The sequence below is a fragment of the Furipterus horrens genome, unplaced genomic scaffold (genome assembly GCF_987537825.1).
Source record: "Furipterus horrens unplaced genomic scaffold, mFurHor1.1.pri manual_scaffold_3, whole genome shotgun sequence".
Classification (NCBI taxonomy): Eukaryota; Metazoa; Chordata; class Mammalia; order Chiroptera; family Furipteridae; genus Furipterus; species Furipterus horrens.
Window position 1 is genome coordinate 60,904,233 of NW_028327173.1, and position 18,360 is coordinate 60,922,592.

Sequence of the window (18,360 nt, forward strand, 5' to 3'; positions counted from 1 at the left end):
ATCTCTATATTGCCCGATTATTCTGAGCAGCTAATTCACAAGGAGCAGCTAATTCACAAGGTTGCAATCAAATCATCACGTTAACTTTTAAATGAAAAGAAACTAAAATATAGCTTTATTAGCTTGCTTTATTAAAATTGATTTTGCCTGTTTATAAAGAGTTAAGTCATCACATACTCATATATTTATAACATTGATAATATCAGATGTTTTTTGCAGTTCTTAATGCCTTTTCAGTATTTTGTAAATTGTTTCAGTATTTTTGCTATCTTATAGCATGTTTTCTTAAGATGTTTTAATAATTTGACATTACTCATTTGTTAATTGCTGGCTGATACCTCATTTCTATATTTTAAAAGAATTAAGTCACATTTTTCATTTGACTTCTCAGGGAAGCTGCTGTTTGACCTCCTAAAAAGAGCAAGATATAAATTTAGAGATTAGTTTTAATGTGTAGGTATTTTATTGAACATGGAATCATATGGTCTTCAGAGTGTTCCTATATGACCCAATATATATTAAGTCCTCCGTAATTTAAGAAAAGGATATTTGCCATACTGTCATATTTGGTATTATTCAACTCTTACTAAAGATGTTTTTAATGTTTAGTCTTATAATCAATTATTCATTATAACATGAGTGATCTTTTTATACTTCTGTACTCTTATTCAGCCTAAAAAACAGAAACTTTATGTACTTTTTTTTCAAGTAAAATATAGAAATTTTTTATTGAAGCATCTTAAGTGACAGATTGCAGAATGTATATAAACTGCCATCCTATAATTAAATTTGTGTTATGAATAAAATGACTTTAAAAGAAAAAGCTGCATAGCACAATTGATGCTTGTGATTGACCTGCCATTCTTTTGTTTTATTTAGAATTGTTTCAACCAAAATATGGTAAACTATATATTTACTCTTGGATAGGGTTTATCATCAGCCTGATTTTAGTTTTCTGGCTGAAAATTAGTCTCTGTTACCTAAACTTGTAAATATTGTGTTATGTGGGAGATTTAATTATCTATTGATTTTTTTCTCCTTATCTCCTTTTCTGTTAGAATCGAAAACTTAGACAAACTTTTGTGGTAACTTTGCTATTGTAAATTATTGACATTAATTTATATTTGTTGCATAAAAGATTTTTAAAAAGTGAAAAGTATAATCAGCTGTGTATAAGGATTGGCTTGTAGATAAGGAACTATAACATGTATTAATAATTGAAGTTCTTGGAAAGTCAAACTAAAAATATTAGGAAAGATTCCAGGAAACAGTATAAAAATAATTTGGCTAGTTAAAATTTTCATTAACACTGCTTGTAATGGTTAATTTTTGGACAATATCACAACTATACTATGAATTTAAAATCTTGGCTTAGTTTATTTGAACATTAATTCCTTATTAAAATAAGCTTTACTATTTCATTTAATTTTAACATGCAGTCAGAAATTGATGGAATTTGTGTTTAATATCCAGGTTAATATATTTTGAAATTAACTGCCATGGTGGTATAGAAACAGTTTTAAAGGTAGGAGTTTAGTCCTTTTTTTTTTGTTGTTGTTGTTGTTGTTGTTGTTGCAAGACTTATGGGTAAATTGAACAATATTTAAGCAAGTCAGTGGAAATTAGAAGCTGTTTCATATCTTTCGTAGTAAGCTTTCTGTATATGGACTTAAAGTTTTATTGATTCTGCAGAAGCATAGCAGATAAAGAATTGAACAATAAATCTGGAACAGCACAGTTTTTGGTTTAATACATACATATTACACATTGTGAAAATTGTTCTTAGATCTAAATATATAAATCAAATTTATCTGTCGTTCATAATACAGTGCAAATAACTAGTGGTGTATTTGGTTTTTTAGCTGAAAGGCAGATATTGCCATCATTTTATTTATAAGGACATTTATAAGGTAAAATTAAGACAATAAAGGTATATTTGAATGAAGTAAATCTTAATTTTTGGCAACCTTGTCACTCGTCTATATTGGACAATTTATAGTTTTCTCAAGGCCAGAAATTATACCAAGCCAGAGCGATTCAATTTTTGCTAATATCCTGCCTCTCACTCCCAGTTTGGATAAATTAAATTGTATTGAGATACAGAGTACTAGAGGATTTTACTATATAAAAGAATTCTTTTGGGAGTCCAATTAAAATAAAAGTCATACCCAAATTATCTTTTGAAAAATCTGTTATTTCATATGTACGTTCTCTTAAAAACATTATGCTTATGTAGTTCAGAGCAACCATTCCCCACGATGTTGCATATGTATATGACAGGTGAAGGCTTGGGTTTACTTTACTAACTCACAGAATTTATATGCTTTGAATTTTACTTTCATGGTGTTATTTTTGGTTTCTTAAAGTGCCACAGAAGTTATTATGGCAGTACATGTGGTTTTTAAAAAGCGACAGGACTTCCAGCACCAAGTTTGCCAAAATTGCCAAACCAAAAGTATGCATTCGCTTGCATTGGTTTTAAAGTCTGTATTTTAAAATATTGCTTACGTTTTACCCTTCACAAGAACAGTTTTCTCTTTTAGCACATTTCATCTAGTTATCCATTAACTTCTGGGCTTTAATTCTTCTTATTTTAGATAAATACCCATTTATTAAGGTCTTGCCTGGAGAAATGTACTGTATATAGGGACTGTGCTCTTTAGGTACTTAAAATTTCATGAGAGAAACAGACATTTCCACAAATAATTTCAATACAAGGGATACTATACTGACATGCTGTGAAGTTGTAGAGGAAAGGCTCTGGAAATAAAGAGTCGATTGAGTGAATTCAAAACGAGTAGTATGGGAAAAAGAGACCCCGCTTATGTAGACCTGAAGGGAAACGAGGATTTTGTCACATGAAGGATTTTTGAGGACAAGACAGGACAGGAAACGCCCGGGAAGATAAAGGCAGAAAATGGTGCCTTAAGGAGAGTGTACAGAATGAATGAATTGCACAGGAAGTGGAAGGAGATGAAGCTCAAATATTAGTTTGGTACATGTTATTAAAGAGCATAATCTTAAGATTACGAGGCGGGAACCCCCCCAAAAAAACTCCGAAATTATCCCGCTAGGTGAGTGTTCTAGCAACACATCTGTATCCGGGTACTAGCTGGCGTTGTGAGAAGCTGCAGTCAGCTTTAGTTAATTTTTTTCTGAAGACTCAACATGTTTGCCCATTTCATGATGGGTGATTTATGAGTGCACCTGCCCACAGCCGGGTGAGTGTTCAGCAGTTTTTGGCCAAAACCGGCATGATCCCTGTGCCTCACCCTCCCTCTTCACCTGCTCTCATCTGGAGTGACTTTTTTTGTTTGTTTCCCGGATGAAAAAAGTCCTCAAAGGGAAACATTTTGCCGGTGTGGAAGAGGTGAAAAAAAAAAAACGGCAGAAGCGCTAACAGACGTCAAAATCAACTAGTTCAAAAACTGTTTTGAACAGTGGAAAAAATGTCTGGATAGGTGTATTGCATCGAATGGAGAGTACTTTGAGGGTGAGTGAAGTTTAAACATGTAAGAATAAAAACACAATTTTTTTAATAAACGAATTCCCGTTTTTCAGTCCCCTCTTATATTTTAATGTTTTGAGTTTAGAAAGTGTTATATTTAATTGCTAACTCTCAAGATGGTGTAACCAATGAATTAAGAGTGGGGAAATTCTGGAGGAAATAAAAACCTAGTTAGGAGGCCTGGGTGGCAGTCCATCCAGGTGAGAGGCTATGGCAGTAAACAGATTGGAAAAGTTTTATGTTGGGATAGAATTTAGTAATTGATGGAATGTGGGGTAGAAAAAAGCTAGGATTTAAAGCCTAGGTGCCAGGCAAGTCATTCGTTCCTGCTATTAGCCTGCTTGAAAGCAAGGGACGAGGAATGAGCCTCTTTTTTCTGACAATTCTTCGAGGTACATGCTTACACCAAAGAGGACCAGCTGGACCCCAAGTTGCTTCAAGTTGACATGTATATTTTTAATGTGATATTTGTGAAAAAATTAACTTTGCTTCCTTTATAGATGTTTCTAAAATATTCTGTGTATGTTTAAATGGTACGTTTTTTTCAAGTGTCGATTAAAATGGAAAATTTTATTGTGTGGATTTAAGGTAATAAGATTTAGATTTTTGATTTATTTGTATTTTATCTGAAGTTTCTGTTAAGATAATTGGGTATATAAAAGCCCGTTATTATAATATTAGAGGGAAGTATTTATTTTGTGAAAGAATACCTTTGTCACGATTAGATCTGTTGAGGTATTTCCTCATTTTAATAGCTCTTTAACAAACATTTGATATTCTTAGGTTTCCTTAAAGACTGGCCTGCCTCTCTTAGGAGAGCTTAAAAGTTTCTATGACATTAAAGACATTTTCTTTTTAAAAAAAAAAGTTATTGAAATTTATGGTGGCTTTTTCTTTTTTTTTAAATGAACTTATATTTATTCTCTTGGTACACAGGAAATTTCTCAGCTAACTTCTTGTTTATTATAAGAATAATGAAATCATTTCTTTAATAGTTTTCAGTTCTTTAGTCTCAGCAATAACTTTTGGGCTTTATAGCTGATCCATTGTATCTAGTTAATATGAGTGACAAGGATGAAAACCAACTAAAAGAACCTATCAGCACCTATCATCAGTGATTAACTCAGACTAGATTCTCAATATGTTTTTGAATAAACAGTTGTTATTGTTGATAATGAAGATCACAATTACTTTGACTAGAATCTAACCAAATTCAGATTCCTCTCGTAGTTGTAGGAATGAAAAGGTAATAAATAAAAGTTAGTACTGGTTTTTTCTGTGCTAATACAAAAATATTCTTGCTTCCATATAATAGAGAAAATTTGTGTGATGCAATTATTATATTGCTTAATAGAGTTGCATACACGGAAAGTTCTCAGGAGATGCTTATTATCGTTATTGATGAGGATTAAATTTGCTTCACATAGGTTTACATATTTAAGCAGACCATGTTGTTTGACTTCCATTTTTTACTCTATAGATTGTTTCATTTTTTTCTCTTATTTTTGTGTGGGAGATTCTTCCTCCTGTTCTCAATTATACTTAGGGTTTTCTATTATTGTTGCTATCTGCTTTGGATAATAAATCAGTGACTGGCCTTTGTCAGTATTGATATTCTGATATTGAAAACAAGCAGCATTGATGTTTATCCAAGCACTTGAAAATATCAGTACTTTCTGCTTCCACTGTTACTATGTGATTACTGTACTTTCATAATCTGATACCTGATTGAATTACCACAGGGAAAGCATGCAAGTAGGTTTTTAATTTTTTTTTTTTGTAGTTCTTCTCCGTGACATACAATCACAGTCCCTTGTCCCTGCCCCCAAACCATCCCACATATTATATATTTCCGCTGTATTATCAGCTTTGAAAGGAAGTCAGTAGAGGATACCGTCAGCACATGTACCGGTATGAAGGCTGATTTCTTTCATCCTGGTGCTTCAGTTTGCTGAAGGCATAGATCAGCAAAAGGTAATCAACATGAAATAAAGGGAAGTTAACTAAATGTGGTTGTTGATACTGTAGTGTGAATTTTATTTTAGTTAGTTGGTTAAGGAAACTATAAAGAGATAATAGAAATGTTTTAAAAGACATTTTTTAATGGTCATAAGATAAAATATGAAAAGTTTCAACAAAGATTTTAACATACATGGTATGACAATAGCATTTGACATCTCATACAAACTTAGCAAAGGTGGCCCAAATTTTAGCATCAGAGACATTTTCTGGTATGCAAGGAGCCATTCCTCAGTGGTAATTAGATATCATAGGTGTGTTATCTTTACCTTTTAATTATGAAGTGGTAGTTTTCTTGGGGATGTGGGAGTGGTTGTTTGCTTTCCCAAATCTTTTAGTGACATACTAAAATCTGATTAAAATCGCTTTACGTTCTTGCATTCACAGTGGAGAACTACTATTAATTGCATTGCATGAAAAACTGAATAGTAACTTTGGTTTGACTTAACGTATTAATAAAATCTAAATCTGTACATTCAAGATTTTAATTCATTGAAATACTGAACAATTCCTTGTATTTAGTTTGACAAGTGTTATGTGAGAATCGTATCTTCCTAAATTAGGACAGACATATGTATTGTACCATTTACAGAGTCTAATTATTAAAACCTGTTAAATTTCATACTTAATATTAGATACTTTTTTGCAAGCAAGCTGCTTGATTTTATTGTCAATGTTGTTAAATTTGTGTATTAAAGTTGATTAAATTGCAAATACTAGTCTGGAGAAAGGTGGAGTTAGAATTTAAAAGTATCCATGGTTTTTCAACAGCCTAAGTTAGTCATAAATACAAAAAAAGAAAAAAACACACAAAGTACAAAACTATAGAGTGCTGCATGCATTACAGGCAATATCAGAAGGCTGACGTTTAGCCCCCCAGTGTGAAATGTCCTGCTCTTTCATATAGATTTGAGACCTAAGCCCAAGATTGGCACTGGAGTGCTAATTCCAGTCCCATAATTTTAGAGGAAAAAATTAGTGTGAATTTTTTTATTCTTTGTTCTTAATGCTGATAAAAATGTGGTGTGCCCATATATTGCCCTCTACTTAAATATTTTTACTTTTTATGAGGAATTATACCACTGAATATAGTATTTTCAAAATTCAGAATATTTCTAGGGAGGTGTGTAGATGTGGAAGCCTACATTGGCAAAATTTTTTGCAATAGGTGGTGAACGCATAATACAATATACAGATGATGTATTATAGAATTGTAACCTGGAACCTATATAATTTTACTAACCAATGTTACACCAATAAATTCAATAAAAATTTTAAAAAATCTTGCATTTTTAGTGTACTTTGAAAATAAATGTCAAATTTATTTTTCCCAATTCTGTTTTTATTTAAAAGCAAACTTATCAGGTTTATGGTTTTATATAATACAATGTTTTGTAATAATTTTAACAGTTTTAAATTATTTTCAGTATTTAAAATTTTAAATTATTTTTGTAGACACTATTACATTTTCAAGTATTTTGAAGCCAAACTTTATCAAGGGATTATTCTACAGGAATTTGGTTGGAACTGAGTTGCAGGTTCAGTTTCCTCAGTAACTGTGGACCTTTCTGCTTCCTCACTCTTATTATGAGGAGGCTCAGCGGTCATTATTTGAAAGTCATTATTTGACTTCCAAAAATGGTAAAAATGATAAGGTATTTTATGCCAAACTGGTAAGTTAAACTTCTTGAAAAACAACCATTTTTATTTTGTATTTTAAATTGGCAATCCTCAATATTTAATCAAACATTTAATTTAAAAATAGTCCCAAATAAATAGGTGGTGGTGGGGTGGGGACCTTGAGATTCTATTTTAGGTGATCTCTCCATTGTTTCCAGTTTTTAAAAATTATGTACCTGTTTCCCCTTTCTTTAACCTTTCCACTATTCATGGTTATTACTTCCCATAGTTCAGTTTATTCATTCATCCTTTCCTCCCTTTCTCCTCCCTATATGCCTACCTTCCTTTCTTTTTGTCTAAAACATTTTTTATGTGCTATTTGCCAGGCACAGGTGCCTGGTGCGAAGTTTATAGATGTAAAAGCCATGGCTTGTGGTTTCAGTTATCTAACAATAATCTGAAAGTGATACTTCCAATAATTTTTGATAGTAGTAGGCACACTGTACTTGGAACAATGGCCGTGTGCGTGGCGGAGATTTAGGGAAGAAAGGGAGTTAGTCGAGTGATGGGCCTAAACTGAGTTTGAGAAAAGCATCGTAGTTGGCTAAGGAACAAGTGGCAGGTAGCATTCCAGGCAGAAGGAACAGCGTAAGTGTAAGTGTGCCAAGAAAGGTACAAAGGTGAGGGTGAGCCTCTTATGCACCCAAAATTAAATTACCTGAACATTTAAGGGAAAGAACAGGAAATAAAGATGGTCATTCCCAAGTTTAGTTGTTAACTAAAAAGAAATCCATTGAAAGGCATCATAATTTTGCAGAAATTTCGTTGATTTATTGTATATTCACTGTATTAATCACTAGGGTTTTACACTACTTATCAGAGTCAAGATTGAAGCGAAGAGCAAAAGTCACGTTCCTTATGGAGCACTTCCTCTCTTAATAACATTAATTTGTAAAGTTATGATATTTGTACCCATGGCATATTTCCTTATATCTCCTGCATCACTGGATTGCTTGTAATACCAGCCTCAGTGCCTTAAAGTATGTATCCTGGGGATTTTTTTTTGGTATGGTTTGAAAAGATGTATGTTAAAGGAAGACAAATATTGAAAACTTGGATGTAAGAGATATTAAAAATAGTTTAGAAGCTTAGTTGAAGAGGAGTCATAACATCATCCAACATCAGCTATCGCACTGACTCCCCCCCACCCCCCTCCCAGCCCAGGCCCTGCTTGAGGTGATCAGGTTGGCTTTAGGGCATGGGTGCTTTCAACCCTATCAAGTCTCTTGATGGGTGGAAAAGAAGGAATTGCTTTCCATTTGGGTAAAAACAATCTGGATTAAAAGTTATTTTGAAACGCATATTCAGAATTACTGAGCAGATAAGTTTGACAGAATCAAGAGGGTTGGATTAAATATTTTTGAAGTTAGATCTGTTTGGTTATTTTCCTGGGTTTTACTTTTTGACACCTTTTTAAAACTCCATTTACCACCGCTGCTCCAGCCCCCTCAGCCCCTCCCACCCACATTGTAATTTCCTTATTGTTAAAACTGAGGTATTACATTTGTTGTGATTATTATAGTTATATTATAATAGATGCACTTAAGGGGAAATTTTAAAATCAGCAGTTTAGAGACCTGACTTTTTCAACTCAAAACCCCAAGTGTTTTCTTTGTCTTATATATAAAGTGATCTCTAGGATTGGTTCCAGTTTTACACATTTTTATGGTTTAGAGTGAAATTAGGAAGATTAGTCTAATGGAGGTTGGCAAGCTGGGTGGAGAGTGAAGAATCAGCTGTGAGATCTTTGCAGAAGTTTAGAGAGAGGTTAGGGCAGAGGGAGTGGAAGGGGAAGGCGGGATTAATACGTTGCAGAGAAAAGGTCAATAAAACAGTGAGAGAATTTATATCACTTTAAAATGAAGTACCTTTTATATTAACAGAGCTGTATTTTACCCAAACTTATAATAAATAATGCTCCAGAGGATTTTTGGTTTTAAAAACTATTAGAGACTGAGCTAATTTCACTTATGTGTGTATATATCTGCATGCACACTTGTACACATTTAGTAAGCACGGTTCTAAGAAAATTGTTACTTTATAGTGGATGTGATTTTTTTTTCTTTTAGCATTTCAGACTAATGTATTTCATTGTTACTGTAAGTCACCAATTGAAGGATATATATGTAATTTATACTTAATCAGTATATTGGTTAGAAGGATTTTTAGGAGACTAATAATATAGTAGAGGTTTCTTTAATACATATGACTATATAAAACATTATTAATGTTAACAGGTGTTGCACGTTAATCCCCTAGAATGATTGTTTGGGACCAGCAGGAGATTTATTAAGCCTGAGTTGTGTGAAATTGTGTGTGCATAAGCTGCTACTTAGATTGTAAAAACACTATTGAAAACTGTTAAAAAGTTTTAGCTATAATTGGCAGAGAAGTATTAACTGTGCTGAAAGAAGGATGTGTTTATGGTTGGCCCATGTGCCTTAACCTTTTTATCATTTATCTTCTTGTATTAATGTCACTGAATTATTAATTCATAAGCCGGGGTGGGGTGGGAGCATGAAGGCACCATTTAAACATGTGGCAAATTTCTCCTTATCGCTAGAGACATGAAAAAAAGTCATTTTGTGTTATCTGTAAAATGGAAAGGACATTTTAAAATTTCATTTACTGTAATCCACTTCACTTTCAGTAAAACACCTAGATTATTACTTCCATAATATAATGCTCTTATTAAAAATTTGTAACCTTCTCCACTCTTTTGTCTTATATGTAAAATTGATAGAAAAGTTTAGCCTTCATGTATTTTAATGTGATAACTATTGTAGCTTAGAAATGTTGTTAGATGGTGTGTTACAGCATGTCTTCAATTTTAAGAATTATTACGTTGCAGGCAATAAAAATATTTGTTGTAATAGTAACAAAGTATTTCGAGTGGGGAGAGCCTACATATAGGGAATTGGAAAGCTGTTGTAAAAGAAGTGTGTGCACTTACTGTGACTTCAAAACTTTTTGGTATAAGGTTGGTGATTTGGCCTCGTAGAATTTTTAGATTTATAGAGCAGTTCAGCAAATTAGAATTTAGCAGTTTCCTGTTGAAAACAATGTGGAACTGGGATATATCCAGTATTTTATATGGGTGAGTAGCAATGGTGACAGAAATTTCAGGAGTTTGAAGCCACTTTCGCCAACAGCTATCTGAAACCATCGGTACTAAGGGTAGAAGACCTCAAGGAGTCTTGTCCAAACCTCATTACTTCCCAGTCCCCCATTACTGACTGTTTTGATTGGTTTTACATTCTCTTATGCCAAACAAAGTAGTGAGATAGGTTACTGTGGTGATGTCCTTTATTTTCTTTTCTGGAGTTTCTCCCCAGACACTGTAAGCTCTACATATGGATCTGTTATACAGTTACTGAGACACTAATTTGTTTTCGTCAGAAGAATGCTGCTTTGTTTTCTTTTTTTCATTTCAGCATGCTTAATTTACCTTTACATTAACATTTAAATTAATTTCTTAAAATAACAGACTAAAGTTGGTTTGATTATTTTGGCAGAGATTGCTAGTTACTGGTCAGTTCATTACTTGACTGAGCTGCATTCAGTTCTCTTTATCTCGTGCCTGTTTATCTCTAGCAGGGGTTGGCAAACTGTCAGGTTGACTGCTTGTGTAGGCAAGTTGATTGGCACACAGCCATGCTCGCTCATTACCTGTTGTCTTTGGCGGGTTTTGTGCTCCCACGGCAGGGTTGTGTAGCTGCGACAGAGACTGTATGGTACTTAAAACCTAAACTATTTACTCTGGTTCTTCATAGAAAAAGTTTACTGATCCCTGCTGTATAATATCAGTCTACATAATTCCTTATTTTCAATCTTTCCAAACATAATGGAATACTATAGCTAGTTTTTAGCTTAAGTGATTTGAAGAGTCACTAGTTATTATCATTGATAGTTGTTAAGTATAGGTTTTTTGCTTTTTTTATTGGTGGAATTGCAACAGGGGATGTATCTTTCTCAGTTTTCTGAACTGGAAAATTTTAAAACATTGAAATATTGCAAAAAATAGTCTTTCACCAAATAAAAGTCTTGGCAAGTAATTTAACCTTTCAGTCGGTTTTTTTTCAGCTTTTAAATATCCTACCTTTCTTTTTATTAAACATTTTTTGTTTTATTACTACCTTAATGTTATTTGAAATTTTAATAGAGGTTATAAAATTATATTTTAAACTTGAAAACCCCTTTCCTAGAAACCACATATCTCCTACTACATTCCACGATTGAGTAGTTAAGAAGCAATAACAGGTAAAACTTGATATGTTTTAATTTTTTATTGAACTAAAGTTTTGTTTTTAATTTTTTAACAACCATTCAGAATGACTCAGTTCATTACTATTTGTTATAGCTGTGTCCATGAATACTCCTCTGGCCTTCCCATCTGAGCCTCCTAATGCTCTTTAGAGAAATCAGCCACACCAGCCACACAGGATCTCAGTGTAACACTGGAAGCAAAGTCTGTTCTCTTCATTCACTAAGACTACACCTTTATTTCTTTCTGATGTTGTTAATTTAATTTTCAGAAATAATTGATATATTCCTCTTCTCTACAACTCAGTCCAGTGCTGTTTTGCTTAGAGATGCAGGTGTATGTGGAATGGAACATAAGCCTTGATGGAGAGTAACCCTGACCAAAGCACAGGAATTTGCTCCTTTGGAAGAAGACCCGGATGTCATCTTGCATTGGATCATGTGTAGTTTTTCCACAGGACAGTGTGTGAAATATGTGAGCTGCATAAGTCTCAGGTTCTTATATTATGACTATCAGTGTAATATTTTGTAAGTTTTTGGAATTAGCAACTTCTTTAGAGGTAATTTTAAAAATGGGCTTATTCAAATAATGACTGGGATGTTTTGATAGAAGATGTAAGCCCTTAGTGAGACATATTTCAGTAGCCCCTGAAAATCTTGTTCAAGATTACTTAAGATGGAATCAAGACCATAAATCTAAAATTGGAATAATTGAGAAAATAGTAGATTTACTGTGTATTTCTCCCCTCATATACGGTTGTTGAACTTGAGACATAGATACTTGTGAGTTTTCCAGCCCTCACAAGTGCTTGGTTGAGCCAGTATCCTAAAGCGTGCTCCTGATCTCAGCTTTGGGCCCTTTTCATCAAGAATGGTATTGGTTGATCTAGGTACACATTTCAAGGAAGACACAGGTCCAGAAATGTCTTTTATTTCTCTTCTCTCATTATTTTGGTACCAGATACATTTATAACCTTTAGGTTTTGGGGAGTTTAGCAGTTATTAATTGATATTTTGGGTCTTAGTAATTTCCTTGGGTATTTAATTCTTAGAAGATTATTAACTTTTTGAAGGTGGCAATCTTATCTTAATTGGTTTTATAATCCTTTAGAACCTAACAAGGACTAATCAATATATAAGGTAAAAATAAATAACACTCATCAGAACTTAATACCAAAACTATCTAGAACGTAATCACTACATATTCATTGACTTAGATTGACATGTGCAATTATACGAGTAGTGTCAGTGTTATCTACTTTTATTTTTAGAAGTTTGAATTGCAAGTTTATTTTTAATTTTTATTTTACTGATTTTTAGAAAAAGAGAAGGAAGGTGGGGAGAGAAACGTCAGTTCGTTGTTCTACTTATTGATGCAACCTTGGGGTATCAGGATGATGTTCTAGCCAACTGTGCTACCTGGCTGGGGCTAGAATTGGAAGTTTAGATGATATTATTTATATATTGACATATGTTGCAAATGAGTTGTATCATTTTACTCATTTTAAAGATCATTTGACATTTTACTGAGATTACCTTATTTCTATGAAATCTCTGATGATTGTATTGATGATCTAATATATACGAACAGATCCTGGGTCATTATTATTTCATTTAGTTGTTATATATATAGATCAAGAGGGAATCTGAATATTGATTCAGGGAATGGCCACTAACAGTGGTATGTGAACTAAGGATCCAGTGCAGTGACCCAGCATTGGATGTTTTTCTTATCTATTTGTCTGACCAATGATTAGGTCCATCATTAGGCAAAATCAATGATTAGGTAAAAGTTCTTGGCCTAATATGGCACAGTTTTCATTCACATAATGACAAGAAGAAGGGTGAGTACAGTTCAATGCGATATTTTGAGAGAGAGTCTACATTCACATGCTTTTATAATTTATAAATGGAACTTTAAGGAAAAAAAACAGTATATATAGAGTTCAGTACTATCCAAGTTTCAGGCATCCACTGAGGGGTCTTGGAACATACCCCTCCATGGATAAAGGGGACTGCTATAATTAGCCTTGATTGAAATTCAAGCTCTGCCACGTGCTAGTGATGTTATTTTCCCATTCTGAACCTATATTTCTGACCTTGTAACATTGACTTCATAAGGATTAGTGATATACGTCTAATACAGTATCTCACGTGTAATAGGCACTCAGAAAGTATTTCTAACCATAGTACCCATAATTTGTATTAAACTAAAAAAAAATGGCATGAGAAAACTGGACTGTGGGTGAGTTAAGGGGCAATATATCTAAAAGTTAGAGAGGACTGCCATTTAAAAATAGAAAAAATTAACTTGTAGGTATGTTATAATTTTAGCAGTAAATACAAAATATTTTAAACAAATAGGGTTATGATTTTTTTGGTAGGAAAGATGGAGAAGCCATCAAATTTTCAGGATATATAAAGTAATATTTTGAATCGGGCATGTAGGTTTTTTTTTTTCTTTTGAAACTTCATTTGCAAGTTTATGTTCAGTCATAGAATGTTCTCTACATTGGTTTGAAAATGACAGCCATTTGTTTTTATTATTTCAATTGGAAGGATTTTAATGAAGAGAATGACAGGCTGCCCTGCACTGTCTCTAGTGTCCACAGCCACAAGCCTCTTTTGCACGCTCAGCATGACTCCTAGATAGATCTTACTGCGGATAGCAGATGTATTTTACTAGGAGCGTTCCTGAACTCTTCTCTTTTCTGCTTCTCCACTAAACCCTCTCATAGGAGAATTTCTTCATTCACAACGAAGACATTTCAATGAAGGGTAAGATCCGTAATGAATATTATGGGGACTTGAGCATAACTAGTTTAATTAAACTATTCTAGACTTCATACCAGGGTCTGCAGAAATGAAAGGGAGAAAGAGGGTGGAGAAAGAGTGTTTTGTTTGCTCACGTGGTTTTAAATCTGTCAGCATTCCCAGCCCCAGTCCTATCCTTGAGAGGGAAAGAAAATAAACTCACACACTAAGAACTAAGAATGTTGAATGCCTGGAGCTAAAAAAGGTTTTCTGTATAGGGATAGCAAGGGTTTTACTTAGATAGCTTACTGAAAGTAAACTCCTAAGGGTGTTGATGTTTTTCCCTATGTTAAGAAGAGAAAATTCTGACCTGTAAGGACTGCACATGAGATATTTCTGAAAAAATGAACACTCCGAATGAGGTTTAGCTAAATTGAAATGCAATTAATTTATTTTTCATTTTCTCTTGCATGAGGGCAGAGTGGGATTGGTGTCCTGTTTTGTTGTTTCTGTTTTGGTAAAATACAGAAAAGCAGCTTTCTTCTTGCTGGTCAGTTATGCCCCATAACGATTACAACTTCATAGCACATACAATTTCAGAAGACTGATTTTGTACAACTATCTCTAACTTCCGTTTAGCATTGACATACATTTCATGCATAGAATTTTAGGCTTACCCAAAGAATTTACGTTTTATTTTACGCAGCATTAGTGCATAATTAACAAGAAGAGGTGACTTTCGTAAGTCTCATGCTTGGATGGGTCTTCTGTTTTCCTTATGCGTATAGGTGTTTTGTTCACCACAATTCAGTGTCTATGAGTAGAAATCAAAGATAAAGCTTTATATATGAATCTTTACAGTGGCTTTTTCGACCTTAGTTTTAGACAATTTTAAATGATCTTTTCCTCTTGCTAATCTGAAGCATATTATATTTTACTTAGTGATGCTTATCAACAAATGGTTTTTACGTCTTTAAAGATTTTTGCTAAATACACATTATTACATATAAGAAGGTTAAATGCGATTTCGTAGTAATGTTACATAAATACATGACTATTAGTGTTTTTCTAATTTTGCCCACAATTTAAGGCATGGCATGTTTAATGCAAGTAATGACTACAGGATGGGGCAAAGGTAGGTTTATATTTGTTCATATCGAAAATAGTACAATAATTAATAAATAATACAAGAATGAACTTGTGTGTATTGTAAACCTACTTTTGCCCAACCCTGTCTAAGCAAGTTACTGTCTGAAAGACTACAGCTGACTGTGCATTGTAAGTAATATAGAAAACATTGAGGACTCTTATGATATGAACAATGCTGAGGCATATTCCTGGAAGCCATTGTTCTGCTTTGGAAGGTTTAGTAGTAATGATGCATTAATTGACTTTTTACATGACAGAGTAATATGATACCTAGATCTTTAAAAAAAGCATCTTGACATAGGTTTGGTAGTCAGTGGTATGTGGTTTATAAGAATAAGATTAGGATGAAATTATTTTGGTCTTAAAGAATAAGAAAAAATGTAGGAGTAGGTTGTACATTTGAAGTGGCTTTGGTTTTTTTCTTTTTTAGATCACAGTTTAAGTAGAAGTGTTCTTATGTCTGTTTTTATTAAGAAATGAACCATGCCCTGGCCTGGTGGTTCAGTTGGTTGGAGCGTCGGCCCATGCACTGAAAGGTTGCTGGTTTTATTCCCAGTCAGGACACATACCTAGGTCATGAGTTCTGGGTCAGGGTATGTACAGGAGGCAATCAATTGATGTTTCTCTCTCACATCGGTGTATCTGTCTGTCTCTGTCTCTGTCTCCCTATCTCTCTCCCCTCCTCTCTCCCTCTCTCTCCCTCTTCCCCTCTTAAGTCAATAAACATGTCCTCTGGTGAGGATTGGGGGGGGCGCGGAGAAGCAAACCCTTACTTAGTATTAGGAGGGGCTTCATCTGCACACCGTGTCTTTACACTCCTAAGTTCTCTCTGAAGTTCCTGGTTTTCTAAAAATCTAAAGACAACCTGGTGGTTAATATGGGCACTTGGTCACTCTTTTCTGTTTGTTGGGAAAAAAATTTCATAGCCCTTTTCTGATTTTGTTTCTTGTTTTGCATTGTGAGAAGCTTTTGCTGAAATTCATTTTGCAAGTAGTTAACAATTTGAAGGAAGAGTGTTAGCTACCTCTGTGCTTGTGAATGTCCTTTGGCTCAGTTTGATTTAGGAGCAATGTTTTCTTGGGATTAGTTTCACTATATTTCATTGTTTATTCATTCTATCTTTAGCTGATTGTGGTTTGCTAAGTATTTCAGTTTTCATTAACATTTTAAAATGGAAAGTTGTTTTTAATTTGAATCATAGCAAGTAAAATCGTTTGACTTAAGTTTTCAAACTTGCATTTAAAACTTGAGCTTTTGAAAATAATTTTTGTTGATGTGAAAGTGATTGGATATAGGTTGTAGAACAAGAAAAATAAATTTGATATCTTTTTTACTTACTCATTGCACAGAGGAATGGACAGACTTCAGCTTTATTTGCGTAGAAGCAGACATGATTTTATTACATTCCAGAACCTGTTTCTGTTTGTTAGAAAAACCTTATACTGTCTCATAATTGACTAGAGCATACTTTTAAAATTGTGTTTGCATTCAAATCTTAAGAATACGCTGAAATTTTATTACAGTTAAAATCTGTTCATATAATATTCTGTCCTGGCCAAAGACCACAAAAAAGGTCTTGGTTGTGCGGTTTCCTCCTCCTTTTCCCTCACCAACAGAGGTTTCCCTATCTTGGCGGCTGTTTCCTACAAGGCAGTCATCAGTCCCTGATTTCTTCCTTCCCTTTCTTCCCACAAACAAGGACTCTTTCAAAGACTGGATGACTGAAGACAGACTGATCTTGGATTGCTTGAAGAAAGTGGAAATGTGTTCAAGAGTTGTGCGTGCCGGCAGGCGACCTATATGTATTAGTTCATTGAAATGAAGTACTCATTACAGCCCAAACTTGGACAGTCAGAACTTCTGGCTTGAACCGGGAGCATTCCAAAGGCTCCCTTAATTTTACTGGTAGTAATGAATGTACCTCATTCACACATTAGAATTATTCTGCTTGCTTCATCAGATCATCAAGAAATTGTTCATTGATGAGACTTTTCGGTGTGACAGGCCATGAAATTGTCTTACTTCTCTGTATGCTTTCCGTAAAAGAGCTTGCAGTTTTAAGGCAGGGACTTTGCCACCGCATTTGTAAACTGCAGGCTTATTTTTGGTTTTGTCTTTTGAATAGTCTTTGGGAGCTCAGAGTGAAAATGAAGAGAGAGCTAGCCAGTTGTGCTGTGCTGTGTGCCTTGTGTCTCCATCACATTCACTTTTGGTGTATCTTCTTTTTAAACTTTGGGCATTCAGAAAAGGAATCGCGCTGTGCTCTTCCCTTTGTTTTTATTTTATTTCTTTGGACAGAGAAACAGCTGAGGTGCTCTCAGCGCTGGGTAATATGAATTCTGACTTTCCTCATTATGATACCTAGTTATCTTTTGGGGGTTTCAGAGAAAGCTTAAAAAAAAAAGCTGGTTAAGGGTTACAGAGGATATATGGGGAAGCAGTTTCTTCTCAAACTATAGGCATGATAAAACGAAGTTTTTAGTACAGAAGTATCTTGATTGTTTCATTTTTGATTTTATGAATCCTTATATTTAAGCACTAGACAATAGCTTCAGATTAATTTCTTACATTCTTTTTGGTGTGTTTGTTGGATCCTTAAGGGCTAGTCAAGATTATACTTGGCTCAGGGTTTTATATTTTTGCCACCTCTCCCAGTTTCTTTTAAAAAATAGAAATGTAACCTTGGAAATAAAAATAATCATTTTCTGGGGTTTTTATTTGGGTCCAGTGGGTGGATCCAAGATGTAAGTTTGATCTTATTAACTTATGCCTTGCTGTAAGAAAAACCAGTATATGAAAATCTTTACAATGAAATAGTTGAGACTTTATTAAACTGTTCCTTCTATGAAAATAGTAATCAGTGAAATAACAATTTGATATGTGGTGTTTGGAAATGTGATTTTGAAATGCTATTACTATATAAAGTACAACTGTATGTTAAAAAATTGTGCGCCCTTGTATAAGATATAAACAGTTTCATTATATCT

The 18,360-nt window shown here is 33.8% G+C and overlaps 1 protein-coding gene across 7 annotated transcripts in view; it reads left to right on the forward strand.

Moving 5' to 3' along the window:
- ADGRL2 (adhesion G protein-coupled receptor L2) overlaps positions 1–18,360 on the forward strand; it is a 265,175-nt gene that overhangs the window by 95,043 nt on the left and 151,772 nt on the right. The window lies entirely within an intron of this gene.